General features: G+C 41.9%; 1 long non-coding RNA gene across 1 annotated transcript; it reads left to right on the forward strand.

The window, feature by feature from the left end:
• Positions 1-1,159: 1,159 nt before the first annotated feature.
• On the forward strand, positions 1,160-2,573 carry LOC128326076 (uncharacterized). The gene is made up of 3 exons (XR_008307837.1): positions 1,160-1,222; positions 1,306-1,362; positions 2,399-2,573. It is a non-coding gene; the product is annotated as an uncharacterized LOC128326076 (long non-coding RNA).
• The last annotated feature ends 12,536 nt before the right edge of the window (positions 2,574-15,109 follow it).

Consider the following 15,109-nt stretch of genomic DNA (forward strand, 5'->3'; position numbering starts at 1 on the left):
TTAAGACACGTGGAGGCTATTCACACAATTGGATGAAATCGGGTTAGCCTCCGCTAGCCCGATTTTGTCCCATCATGGGAACCACCGGGCTCGGCTGCAAGCTTGGTGGTTCCTGAGCAGGTAACCCACTCAAGTAACCCACCCCTTGAACCGGGTTTGCAGAGCAAGTGCTCCACAAATCCAGTTTTGGGGATGGTAACTGCGGCGTGGCTCCGCGCTGTGGCTACTCACAAGTAGACCCCCAGCAGATGGCTGAAGAGCAGCGTCCCGGCTCGGGGGTCTCTCCAGTATGCCCTGCGTGCTCGCGCAGGGCATACTGGAGCTTCCGGGGACCATGCAGCCCCCGAACTCCCCAGCCCCTGCTGGCTCCATCACGGAGCCAGCATTCGTGTGGGCGGCCAATTCAGCCGCCCAGGGCTCCCGCCCTGCTCATATGCGGGGAGAGCGGGCTTAGCCCACTCTCCCCACTAAACCGGCAAAAGCAGGTCTCGCTGATCGTGAGATCCGCCTCATTTATTCACCCAGGCTTTTAATAAGATTTATAGAATCTGTCACTGTTTTAAATTGTTTTAATGTTTTAACTTTGTTTTCAAGTTGTGTTGCTTTATTGTAAACCACCCAGAGACTTGAGTTTGGGGTGGTATACAAATATGGCAAATAAATAAATAAATAAATATCCTTAACTTTCTCCCATTGAAGCAATGCTACTCCCCCCCCCCCCCGGATATTCTGCATATTACAATAAAGTGCTTCTAATATCTGCTGGGGCATATTTAACTTATGAAAATGATTAATTGGAAACTTTTAGTATGGTGACTTGTTATTGCACCCCATGACCCTTCCTTCCTAAGATGATCCAAACACTCACTGAATCAGAACAGAGAGTCTTGTTGCACTTTCAAGACCAACTTATTGTTGCCAGTGTGGTTAAATGGCCAGCAAATGCACAAGGCTTAGTCTGCAACAAATCTATGTCAAGCTTATTAGGCTACTTTCCAAAGAGAAGAAGGCTAATGAGATCACTGTGTCCATGTGTGTGTCCGTGTCCCTCTAATCGTTTTTGCGTGTACAGTCTGATACTAACCAAATTCATAGTATAGGAAGGGATCATAAGGGATCTCAAAAGGATGTTATTTTCTGTTTCTGTTTTGTTTTGATCAGATCAGAATTTTATTACTGTCACAGACCAGCAAGATCAAAATTAAAATTTTACAGTATTCAGGTGAGCAACAAAAACATTATAAAATTTGCAAATGATAAAACAAAACTAGGCCACATTGACAGAAATCGTATCTTTAAATTTAGACAGCAAAAGCTCCAGGAGAAAGTGATCTGTGTGACCAGGATATTTCTTTAACAAAGGTAAAATATACTTAGTACGACTATCCCTATAAAGGGTACAATAAAGAATTACATGGCCAGTGGTCTCTATATCACCCGAACCACAGGGACAAAAACAATCTGCATAGGGTATTCTCTTATATTTCCCTTCTGTGACCGCGGTAGGGAGTACGCTGAGATGGGTGAGGGTCAATGCTCTCCTAAATTTGAGTATAAGAATTTTATCTAGGTAATCAGAGGCTTTGGAACTCATAAGCTGGGGACCTATATATATAGCCCCCTTGGCAGAAGTGCAGAATCCTCCTGCCACTCTATGTCCAAGGGTCGTTGTTTAATGAACTGAATAGCCTGGTCAAATCCCAACCCAATGATTCTTCCTGAGATGTGCCAAGTTGTTGTAGCTTCAATTTTAACACCATTTTCCACTTCGAAACAAAGCTATCTGCTAACGTTAAAAGAGCCAGGCCAACAGGGAAGAAAACCAGCTTCAACCAAAATTTGATTATGGACAACCAAATTCCCAACTTTATCATGGTAACCCCAGCCTCTCTTCGGATGGCAGCGTTAGGGGCACAGCAGGAAACTTGAAGAATGGCCCTCAAGAATTTTGTCTGGATTACTTCTAATGAAGAGAAGTTGTCATAGGGACTGAGCTGTGCGCCATATAAAAGTTGAGAGTATGCTTTTGCTCTAAAAAGTTTAATAGCTGCTGGGATAAAAGAGGCACCCCTCGAAAAATGAAAGGATCTAATAACATTCGCCGATTGCTGCGCATTGTGTAAAGCAAAATTAAGATGGGTTTTACGGCCTCCATTCTACGCCAAGGTATTTGAAAACCTTCACCTGTTCAATATTTTGCCCGTTCGTGGACCATGCGAAGGTCTTTGGGCGCTTCGCAAACACCATCACCTTCATTTTTGTGTAATTAATCTCTAAGGTATCATTTGTGCAATAAGAACCCAATAAGGTGAGGGCACACCTTAGCCCTATTAAGGTTTGTGATAATACAACTATGTTGTTGGCATACAATAATAATGGAATATGTCTATTTGCTTAGTCCACAGATTTCTACTTTGTTCCACACACTATTTAACATCTGCATGGGAAGACTGGCTGGAAATGTAGGACGTGGCGTCATCAACTCTGAACCTCTCTCATTCTCATCAGACTCCAGGGAGGAGGTGGAGGTCTTGAATCAGTGTCCTAGATGGAGCAGAGGTGGATTTAGAGTTAGTGTGACCCTGTGCTTAGCTTCATTTTTGTCCCTCCCCTCCCCCTGAACCTAGTCTCCCTTGGCTGGTTCCAAATACAGTGAGGTATCTAAATAAAAGTGAGCTATCAACCGTGATTGTTTAGGTAGTGTTACTTAGGTAGTCCTACCACAAGACCAGGAGAGCCTGTCTTGGGGCAACAAGCATGAATTGTCCCCTTTGCTAAGCAGGGTCCACCCTGGTTTGCATTTGAATGGGAGTACATGTGAGCACCCTAAGATATCCCCTCAGGGGATGGGGCTGCTCTGGGAAGCGCATCTGTTTGTTTGCATGCAGAAGGATCCAAGTTCCCTCCCTGGCATCTCCAAGACAGGGCTGAGAGAGACTCCTACCTGCAACTTTGGAGAAACCACTGCCAGTCTGTGTAGTAGACAATACTGAGCTAGATAGACCAATGGTCTGACTCAGTAGAAGACAGTTTCCTGTATTCCTGTGTTTCTTTCTACAGACCACTTGAAAATTTCTGGTGCATGAATGGAAAATGTTAAAATAAAAATAACTTTCTCTGAAGAAAGTTGGCCTCAAACTCCAGTTGCCTATTGAAATCAAGCCTAAAGATGTGGTGAAAAGTATTGGGGGTAGGGGAAATATCCAGAAAGGAGTCAGAGTCTTCAGTCAGAGTCCTGCAACCACTCCTTTTGCTTTGCAAGCCACTTGAACTTGATTATTGTATATTAATAATAATAACTAGCCGACCCACACAGAGCATCTGTGTGCTCTTTGGGGCCGGCTGTTTTCCCCTCCTTCCTGCCCCATTCTCCCTCCCCCCTCCAACCCAATTCTCTCCTGCCCTCCCTCCCTCCCCCTCCCACCCAATTCTCTCCCACCCTCCCTCCCTCCCCCTCCCACCCAATTCTCTCCCCTCCCTCCAACCCAATTCTCTCCTGCCCTTCCTTTCCCCTCCTAGCCCACTCTCTCCCGCCTGCCCTCCCCCCTCCCTCTTGCCCTCCCCCCCTCCCCTCCCTCCCTTCCCCACACTGAGTACCTTACCTCCGCTGCCACAGGCCAGACCCTCACACGCACACGCACACACGCGCGCGCGCACACACACACACACACACAGCGTATGTGAAAAGGGGCTTCTTTTTGCCTTCCTCTCCCTCCAAGTTAAACCTGGTAGCAGCGGCTGCTGCTCTCAAGGAACTCATCCAGCCAGCTCTCCCTTGCTCACTCATCTTATGTGCACATGACCAACCAGAGAGGGCAAAACAGAGACATTAGTCAGGCAGGCTAGGTATGGGGTGGGTGCATCCATCAGCCCACCAGCAAAGCATACTCTCACACTCAGAATCTCTCCCTCACATTTGTCAAGCAGGCTCTTGCTGCTGCTGGAAAGGCTGTATACAGCAGCTGCTGAGCAAACAGCCACACCACTGTCTTTGCTGACAGAGGGTGGAGGAAGCTGCTGAAAGTTTCAGAAGCAACCTTCATCAGCAATGATGGCACCCCACCTTGGCATGCTTACTCCCAGTCCTCCACACTAAAACACTCACCACCAAACTCCTCCTCCTAAGGTCTCTCCTCTCTACAACTCTTCCGCTCCCCCCACCACACACACACCCTCTTGGGGAGGGAAAGTGGGCAAGGGAGGCGAGAGTACTTGCTAGACTGAGAGGCAGTCTCTTGACTCCTGAGCCATTCCCACACAGCAATTCTGTGGCTCTGAGCAGCCGCCTCTCTGAGCAGCAGCTGGACAGCAGCAATGTGGAGCTCTCCTGCCCCATGCCACCACACAATTGTAAATCTGCCATTGTGATGGACTGCATGTGTGGTAACCAGCTAAGACACAATGGAAAGACTTTTGGTTAGTTGAACAGTAGAACCATGGTTAGGTGTTTAGTCTCTTTCCAATGGGATTGGTTGCCATGGAAAGAATAAGTTCACAGTTGGAAGTGCTCCAGGACCTAGCTTTGTTTCTGGGTGACCTGGTAACGGATGAAGCCAGGAGTACTTTTTACCAAGCCTCAGTTTGTGCACCACCTGTGCCCTTCCCTGAAGAAAGCGGATCTGCCAACTCTTTTCCATGCATTCCAGACTGATCTGGAATTAGGAGGAAGCCTTTTTTGGCTGGTTGACTGATTTGTTTTGTTTTAACCCTCTCCTGGGATAACATTTTGGAGGAAGACAGAAGCTTTGGGAGGTGCAATTATGGAATTCTGGGGATTGTTTGTTCAAGATGCTCCTCCTCCTTCTCTGAATATTTATATACTGCTTTTCAACAAAAGTGTTCAAAGTGGTTTACATACAAAAATAAATAATAAATAAGATGGCCCTCTGTCCCTAAAGCGTTAGCAATCTAAAAGGAAACTTAGGCAGACACCAGCAACAACCACTGGAGGAATGCTGTGCCGGAGTTGGATGGGGGCGGTTGCATTCCCCTTCCTGCTAGATATAAGAGAAACGCCACTTTAAAGCATGCCTCTTGCTCATACCTGTAGCAATTTGGAAAATTGAATTCTGTGATAATGGCCTGTGGCTGCTTTTTAAATGGCAAGTCAGTTGCAGGCTTCTGTACTTTCATATATACTGTCTAGCTAGATAAGAACATTTGAAAACAGAACCTGTCTCCATTTCTTAATCCATTGAACTGAATAGCACTCTGCTAAAATCAGTTTTTTAAATATTTAAAAAAGTAGGACTTTTTTTGCAGATAGAATCTCTCATATTCGGGCTGAGCTAGATTCCAGTTACTGCAGAGTCTATTGTGGAGGTGTCCAGTAACTCCTCTTATCAGATTAGTTTGGGTCATTTTCAGTTTGTGACTCTTGAGGAAATTGACAAATTGCTTCGGACTGTGCGTCCTACAACCTGTTCTCTTGACCCTTGTCCAACTTGGGTTATCTCATCTGATAATTATCTTATCAGAGAGGGTCTGGTAAATATTATAAATGCTTCTCTGAGGGAGGGCAGGATTCCTCCTTGCCTTAAGGACGTTATTATTAGACCACTTTTGAAGAACGTGACACTGGATCCCTCAGAGTTTTTTGCTTTTTAAAATTTTATTGGTTTTTACAATATCTTAACAATCCCGTTACATCTAATTAAGTAAATATTGACTTCCCGCTCACCAATCAGCACGATTCATTAACTATACAAGCAACCATTGCTATAGTAATTCAAAACATATATCCTACACATTGCAAACTCAATTTTACTCTACCCAACCTGCTATTATTACTAAATTTCAAACCCTGCTGAAAAGTCGATATTAGCAAAATAGTTCTTTAAGAATAGTAAGAATGGTTTCCAATCTTCTTTAGAACATTCCAAGTTTTCATCCCTTATCAATACTGTACGTTTTGCCATCTCAGCATATTCCAAAAATTTTATCAACCAATCTTATTTTGAGGGCATTTCGTTGTCCTTCCATTTCTGCACATATACATATACACATATACTATTCTGGCCGCCGTGGTTGCATACATAAAAAATGTTAAGTTTCTGCTCGAAAACTCTCCTTGCATTATTCCCAGCAGGAAGGATTCTGGCCTCTTAGGAAATGTCATTTTTAAAAATTTTCTTCAACTCATTATATATCATATCCCAAAAAGCGTTTGCCTTCCCGCAAGACCACCACATATGAAAAAATTTTCCTTCACAATGTCCACATTTCCAACATTTGTTTGGAACATTTTTGTACATTAATGCTAATTTTTTGGGTGTCAAATACCACCTATACATCATCTTGTAATAATTTTCTTTTAAAGTATAACATGCAGTGAACTTTAAATCAATTTTCCATAATTTTTCCCAAGCTGCCATATCTATATTATGACCCACATCTTGAGCCCATTTTATCATAGTTGTTTTAACCACTTCATCTCTTGTCTCCTCCAAAAGCAACAGCTTATACATCTTAGAAACTAATTTTTCGTCATTTTCACACAGCTCCTTCTCAAATCTTCTCAAATCTCCTCAAATCCAACTTTAAGATCCTTCTTATAGATTTCATTTAACTGATGGTACTGAAACCAGTTACTAACCAAATTTTGTACTTCAATTAGGTTTTTTAATTTACAGCCCTGTTCTTGGAAACATAACAAATCCCTGTAGGTACCCCATTCAGGTTGCATTTACCTCTTTACGTGCTAAAGCTTCAATCGGGGACAGCCATAATGGAGTTTTAGATTCCAACCATTTTTTATATTTTACCCACACTCTCATTAGACTCCTTCTTACATAGTGATTAAGAAAATCTTTATGTACTTTACTTTTATCATACCACACATATGAATGCCATCCAAACCTTCTATCGAATCCTTCCAGATCAAGTATTCTGGGATTTCTTAATGTTATCCATTCTTTTAACCACGTCAAACAAACAGCATCAAAATACAACCTTAAATTTGGCAGGGTAAGACCACCTCTTTCTTTAGCATCTGTTAAATTTTTAAATTTAATTCTTGGTCTTTTCCCTTGCCAAACAAATTTGGTTATGTCCTTTTGCCATTGCTTGAAACAAGTTAAGGTGTTAATTATAGGAATAGTCTGAAAAAGAAACAGCATTTTAGGTAAAACATTCATCTTCACAATGGAAATTCTTCCCATTAAAGATAAGTTCATTCTAGTCCATCTTTGCAAGTCAGTTTTTACTGTATTCCATATCTTGATATAATTATCTGAAAACAACAAAGAGTTTTTGTTTGTCAACCAGACGCCCAAATATTTAATTTTCTTCTCCACTTTCAGTTCACTTATTTAAAAAAATCTATCATTAGATTTCTGGTCCATATTTTTTGTCAGCACCTTGGTTTTAGTCTTATTTATATAAAACCTGGCCAATTGGCCAAATTGTTGTATTTTTTTGCAAAAGTCTTCCGATCTTCTCTAATGGATTTTCTAGAAAAAACACCACATCATCCACAAAGGCTCTGAGTTTATACTCTTGTTTCCCAACTTTCGGGCCTTGTATTTGATCATCTTCTCTAATATTTCTGCAAAGCACTTCCAGTACTAATATAAAAAGTAATGGGGAAAGTGGACAGCCTTGTCTCGTTCCTTTTTGTATTTTACAATTATCTAATAATTCCCCATTTATAATAATTTTAGCGTATTGCTCCGAATATATTGTCTTGATAGCCCTAATAAAATTATTACCAACTCCCATTACATCCAATAGCCTCCACATAAACTGCCAGGAGACATTGTCAAATGCTTTCTCTGCATCCAGAAAAATCATAGCTATCTGTTTATCATTGTGTTTTTCGTAATACTCCAATACATTCAGAACTGTTCTCACATTATCTCTTAATTGCCGTTTTGGCAAAACACCTGCTTGAGCTTCGTGAATAAAAAGTCTTAATACAACCTTCATTCTCCTTGCCAAAATGGCAGCAAAAAGTTTATAATCATTATTTAAGAGTGAGATTGGCCTGTAATTCTTGACTTGCGTTAAATCTTGATCCGGTTTTGGAATTACTGCAATATTAGCATACTTCCAGGACTCCGGCATAATTCCTCTTTGCAAAATATCATTCATCATCCATTGCAAAGGCTGTAATATTTGATCTTTAAAAGATTTGTAGTACGAAGCTGGTAGCCCATCGGGCCCTGGTGCCTTATTAGCTTTGCTTTGATTTATTACTTCTGTTATTTCCATTATTGATATAGGTGCATTCATAATTTCTATATGGTCCTTAGAAAGTTTTGGAATATTTTGTGTCTTGAGAAATTTGTCAATTTTTATATCTTCTACTTTATTTCCTTCATATAATTCAGAATAATATCTTTAAAATTCCCTTTTTATTTCCCTTTCATCATAGGAAAGCCCATTTTTTGTTGATATCTTTGATATGTACTTATTCTTTTTCTCACTTCTAATTTTCCAAGGCAGCAGCTTGCCTGGTTTGTTTGCAAATGCAAATGACTTTTGCTTCGCATATTTTAAGTTCTGTTCAATTTCATTTAATAGTAACATAGAGAGCTGCTGCTGAAGCACTTTAATGACTGAGTAATCTTCTTTTTGTCCTTAGCCCATAGAAGTTCTCTTTCTTTTTTAGAAATCTCCATCAATAATCCCTCTTTTTCCAATCCCCTTTGTTTTTTAAAGTATGCATTTTGTTGTATTAAAAAAAACCTCTCATAAGCGCTTTTCCTGCATCCCAAACTATCTTATTGTCCATTCCTTGGTTTAAATTCAGTTCAAAATAGTCCTTTAACTTCCTTTTCGCTTTCTCCACAACTTCCTCTTTTTTCAGCAAGTATTCATGCAGTCTCCAGCGAAAGGAAACTATTCCCTTCTTCCATGTAAAACAAATTGCATTATGATCTGAAAAGGTTCTGGGCAAGATATCCATTCTTTTCATACGTGGTGTAATAGATTTAGATGTCCAGACCTTATCTATCCTTGAATGAGATTTATATCTTTCAGAGAAATAAGTATACTCCTTTGCATTTGAGTTTTTGATTCTCCACAAGTTGTAGAGATCCATATGTTCTACTAAATCAAAAAAAGCTTTAGGTAGCCTGCCTTGCAGATTCCTTTCAGACGTATCAGATTTTCTATCAAAGGATGTAGAAACAACCCCATTAAAATCTCCCAGTAAAACTAAATTGACATTCGATACCTCAGCCATCTTCTGTTCTAAATATTTATAAAATTCTACTTTTTATTTCATTGGGTGCATAAATTCCAATTATCACCATTTTGATTCCGGAAACTAAGATTTCCAAAGCTAGCACGCTACCTTCTTCATCTTTAAAAATCAACTTGGGTTCAAATTGTTGTTTCACATAAAACACTACCCCTCTTTTTTTTTCTTGTCAGAGGAAACGAATTCTTGTCCCAAGGCCTTATTAACCAAATATTTTCTATCTTGTTTTCTAATATGTGTCTCTTGTAAGCATACAATGTCCAAGCTTTGTTTTTTAAGAAAATGAAAAACTTTTAGCCTTTTGGTTTTGCTATTTAACCCATTCACGTTCCATGAAGCTATTTTATAATCCATCTTGGCTAGTTAAAATTATGTGTTGAGGGCACTGGGTGCTCAGAAGTTAAAGTTTTTTTGTATTTCCGCCAAAATTCTTGCGCTTTGAGGAGCTCTGTGAATCTATTCCTCTTCCCCTTGTAAAAAAAAGGAGACCCTTTCAGGTATTTCCCATCTAAAACGTATTCCATTGGCGTTTAAAGCATCTGTTAAAAATTGGTAATCCGTACGTTTCCTTAAAATCCTGGATGGTATTTCTTTCAGAACTTTTATCTGTTGAGCTTCACTGGTAAGGGCTTTGACAAAATGTGCTTGCAGAATCTGCTCTGTAATTGATTTGGAGTTGAATTGAACCATGCAGTCCCTAAATAATTTATTTCTTGTGGCATATTCAGAATTCACACGGAAAAATGCATCTATCTGTTGTTCCATGTCTTCACTTGAAATTCCCAAAAGTAGTGCAAGTTCCTCCCTAAGATATCTTGACCAGTTTTTTCTGGGATTCCTCTAAACCTCAGGAAATGCTCTTTTTGCCTCAGTTCCAACAAAGCCATCTGATCTAATAATGTTTCCCTATCATCACTTAGTAATCCCACATCTTGCTCCAGGCTTTCCACCCGTGTTTTTGTTGTCTTCTGCCAATTTTTTCACTGTCTCCTCAATATTTGATGTTCTCTTATTAAGTGTTTGTATATCCTGACTTACTTGTTAGAGGGTACTAGTATTAGCTTAGCAACTAGTGTCTCATTTAACTCTGAAGACATTTTCCCTTCACCCAGGCCTGGGTTTGGAACAGAAAGTCTCCTAGTTTGTGTTTGGGTCTGTGTTTGGTTCTGCTGCTTTGCCTTTTGCATTATTTACAACTCCTCCAGCAACGCAGGTCTTACAGCAAGATTTAGCCTCCTTGTTGTCCAAGAAAGTAGAGGCCTGCAATTATTTTCCAAATAAACTCAGCTCCAGACCGCAACCTTTCTATCTCATCACCACCAGTTAAATTTTTCCCACAGTTCAATAATCCGCCTTCTTGCTCTAATTGGTGCACTTCATGATAAACATATTCAACAGCAAACGGCAAATCACTTATTCGTTGAATTAAACTCTCTCAGAAGGTACTGGGGGGGAAATAATAATTCCAACAGCTTTGCTTTTTTAAGTTTTAGAACTTTTAGCTATCAGTTCAATTTTTAAATTCCAGCATTTAGTACACAGATTGAATACCCATCCTTAATTTATAGTTGGAAGGCTTACGACAACTTCACAGCATCGGCTTGTGATCTGTCCAATCTTTGCAGCAAAAGCAGGTAGAATTCCAGCAATTTATCACTAATCACGCGGAGAGGTGAGCTTCTTGAACTTTAACCATTAATTATAATCCAAACCGAAAGAAATTGGATGCCAAACCGGCTTCTGTCCATTGGATTTCCGATGAAGGAGTGTAGCTTGACGAATCCCAGCCCCCACCGCTTGACTTAAATCAAAGCTGTACTTTCCAGTGCAGCCTTGAGATAAGGAGCAGGCTCCGGGGGGATGCAGTGGTCAATCTTGATCCAAACCCTTTAATCCAGAGTGGTGAGGGGGGGTTATGAAGGCTCAAAACCCCCCAAAATAACTCCTCCTCAGTCTCCCCTGTCGGGAAGCATGCAACCTCGTTAGCAGTCCAACCAGAAGTCCCCTCGATCCCTCAGAGTTAGCTAATTACAGAACTGTTTCTAATCTTCCATGGTTGGGCAAGGTGGTTGAGTGGGTGGTGGCCTCTCAGCTCCAAGCAGTTTTGGATGATGCAGATTATCTAGACCCATTTCAAACTGGCTTTCATGTGGGCTAAGGGATTGAGACTGTCTTGGTCGGCCTGATGGATGATCTCCAACTGGCTATCAACAGAGGTAGTGTGACACTGCTGATCCTTTTGGATATCTCTGTAGCTTTCAATACCGTCAGCCATGGTATCCTTCTGGACCGCCAGAGAGAAGTGGGATTGGGTGGCACTGTTTTACAGTGTCTCTGCTCCTACCTCTCTGGCAGATTCCAGATGGTGTCTTTTAGAAACTGCTGTTCTGCTAAGTGAGAGCTGAAGTGTGGACTTCCACAAGGCTCCATACTGTCTCCAATGCTTTTAAACATCTACATGAGACCACTGGAAGAGATCATCAGGAGGCTTGGTGCTGGGTGTTATCAATATGCTGATGACACCCAGATCTACTTCTCCATGTGGACCTCATCAGGAAATGGCATATCTTCCCTAAATGACTACCTGGAGTCAATAATGGGCTGGATGAAGGATAACAAACTGAAATTGAATCCAAATAAGATGGAGGTACTGACTGGGCCAGAGGGCAGGACCTGAGAGATAGTTTAGATATGACTATTCTGGATGGGGTTACACTCCCCCTAAGACATCAGGTTTGTAGCTTGTGAGTGCCCCTGGACCGAAAGCTCTCCCTGGTTTCACAGGTTGAGGGGTTGGCCAGGAGTGCTTTTTATCAGCTTCAGCTGATATGTCAGCTATGTCCATTTCTAGAGGCTGTCAAGGTCTGGCCAGCTGCTAGGGAAGTTCACGAAGCAAGCAGAGCTGCTGAAATCGGATATGGCTTGGCTGAACGCTGTCGGCAAGGAATGTTGACGAACCTTGATTCTCAGCAATGAGTAGGAGGCTGGAGCTGTGATATATAGAGCAAGCCAAGAGCTCCCAGCTGGTAGGAATTCACGGCTTGTCAGCCCTCAGCAATAGGCGTTTGCTCCTCCTAACAACCTCTAATTGCGTTTTACGTCTCGTAATCCTGCGCTGTTGTGGAGTCATTGGTGTTTCATTACATAGCCCTTCTTCGCATTGGTCCCCCACGCCTTCTGCTGACTCAGGTTGCCGTGCCTGCTCTAAATCATTAGTTGGGTCTACCACAGCCGTTTCATGAACGCTGAAAGCCGGGCTCTGCCCCTCAGACACTCCTGAATCGGCTGGAAAGTTGACAGCTTCCCCTTCCTCCTCACTGTCAGAGCTCGAGGGCGTGATAGAAGCAAGTGACCTTAAAACAGTGGTACATATGCTGGTAACCTCCAGGCTTAACTACTGTAATGTGCTCTACGTGGGGCTGCCTTTATATGTAGTCTGGAAACTACAATTGGTACAGAATACGGCAGCCAGAATGGTCTCTGGGACAACATGAAGGGACCACATAACACCAGTTTTGAAAGAACTGCACTGCCTGCCAATATGTTTCTGGGTGAAATGCAAAGTGCTGGTTCTTACCTATAAAGCCCTTAATGGCTTAGGTCCAGGCTATTTAAGAGAGCGCCTCCTTTGTCATAAACCCTGCTGCCTGTTACGATCTTCTGGAGAGATCCATTTACGGATGCCACCAGCTTGTTCATTGGCGACCCATGACTGGACTTTCTCTGTGGCTGCCCCGGGGCTTTGGAATATGCTCCCTGCTGAAATAAGAGCATCTCCTTCTCTGTTTGTTTTCAGGAAGACCCTCAAGACTCTCCTGTTTTTGCAGGCTTTTAATTAGAATTAATTTTTAATAATTTTTAGAACTTGTTTTAATAACTATTTTATTCTATTGTTTTTATTGTCATGTATTTTAATCTGTGACTTTTAAATATTTTAAATTTTGTACACCACCTAGAGATGTACATATCGGGTGATATAGAAATATTATAGATAGACAGATAGTTTTGTTAAAATGCATGAGCAACACTTCCTAATATCATTTCTAACAAAGTCAGTCCTTGCAGAAATCTGTATGAACTGATGTAAACATTAATTCTGAAGTCATGAACACTGTTATTGTTCCGTGAAAAGATGACGGGCTTAGGTAGCAGACTTCTTTAAGATTCTGGTCACACAACATTTGAGAAGAGAATAATGAAGAGAGAGAAGCAGAGAGATAAAACATAATGAAATCCAATTTCTGGGAGCACCACACCATCATGTGACAGACACACCCGGAAGAGATCAAAGTGGCAGATTATGAGTTCTTTACCCATCTTACAAATATTCACCCATCTAGAGGTTTTCCTGATGGTGATTTATAGCAGCCTGACTAGGTCTCCGTTCTAGGGTGTTCAGATGGTGAATGGCTGTTCCCAGTGGTTTTTTTCCTGATAATTGGCCCTTCCACGCATTAAATAACCATTTTTTAAAAGCAGAATTTTTAAATTGCCCTGGGAAAGGCAGTGTGGACTATTGTAGGAGTTAGGAGCAACCATGTGGAACAATTATTTTATTTACTTACTTACTTACTTACTTACTTACTTACTTACTTACTATCTATATTTTTATACCACCCAAAACTCACATCTCTGGGCGGTTCACAACAGTTAAGCATGAGCTGGAGATGTGGCAATCTGATGCGGGGTTGACTTTGGAAGGGTTGGCTACACCTGGCAAGCCTCTCAGTTCCACACACCAAGGTCCATCTCTTTCCCATGGCACACAACCTGACCCCATACAGATATTCACTTCGCTGGCTTGCTGGTGTTTTCCCTCAGACTCACCTTTTTTCACTCTTTTATTTTTTAAAAAAAATAATTGCATGCCATATATGGGCCTAATTGTACCTGCACAAGCATAAAACCCTGTGGTTTTGTTTTTGGGATTAGCGGGTGGCTTCCTCTGGGTTCTTCCATAGGCACCCCTGCCTTGTTTTCCCTCTCTTTGAGGGAAGAAAAAAAAAGATGCCGTATTTGCATGAATGCACACTTGCCCAAGCCTACAAACCCTCATCAGTTGCCAGGCTTTCTACCCTAACATACATCTTTAGGTTGTTTTCTTCAGGTGAGGGTCGGACGGTTGCTTTGGCAGCTTCACTGTTGAGTGTCATTCAGGTGATTGGGAAGGAGCTCTATGTTTTGTGGGGCTCTGCTGCTCTACAACTGCAGGGTTACTGCTTTTGTTGCAGTACTTTGAGGGCAGCAATTCTATGCCTGCCATGTCTGACCTTCACCTGATGGCCATTTTACACCCACCTTTTCTGCCTTCCCCGGGGGATATTTTAAGTGCCCACCAATCACAAGGAATTTGATTCCAATGACTTTTTTAAAAAAAATTACAGTTTTAAAGAGTATTTGCACACATGGAGGAACTCTTCCAAGCTACCACACAGCTTCTGCTAGAGTCACACAGTAGAGAATACAAAAGAATTAAAAGAGGAAGCTCTGGCATCTTATTCAACCATGATATTCAAAAAGATACTCATATGACTGTAGAGAGACCTTTACACAGCAGTAGCCCCTGAGGCACTTCACACAATTAGTGTGAAGCGTCAGGAAGGTTAGTGTAGCCCACTCTCCCTGCACATGAGCAGAGCGCTCCGCCTACACAACTACCAGCTCCGACATGGAGCCAGTAGGGGCAGAGGGGATCGGGGGCCACCCGGCCCCCATAAGTCCCGGCATGCCTTGCGTGAGTGCACAGGGCATGCTGGAGAGACCCCTGAGGCCAGGAGGCTTGATGGAGCCTTCCAGTTGGGGGTCTACGCGTGAGTCACTGTGGCACAGAGACACACCACAGCGTCTCACAACTTCCTGATACTGAACACCAAAAGCTTTGTAAAACCTTCAACTAAGATAAAG

The sequence above is a fragment of the Hemicordylus capensis genome, chromosome 5, assembly GCF_027244095.1.
Source record: "Hemicordylus capensis ecotype Gifberg chromosome 5, rHemCap1.1.pri, whole genome shotgun sequence".
NCBI classification, from domain to species: Eukaryota; Metazoa; Chordata; class Lepidosauria; order Squamata; family Cordylidae; genus Hemicordylus; species Hemicordylus capensis.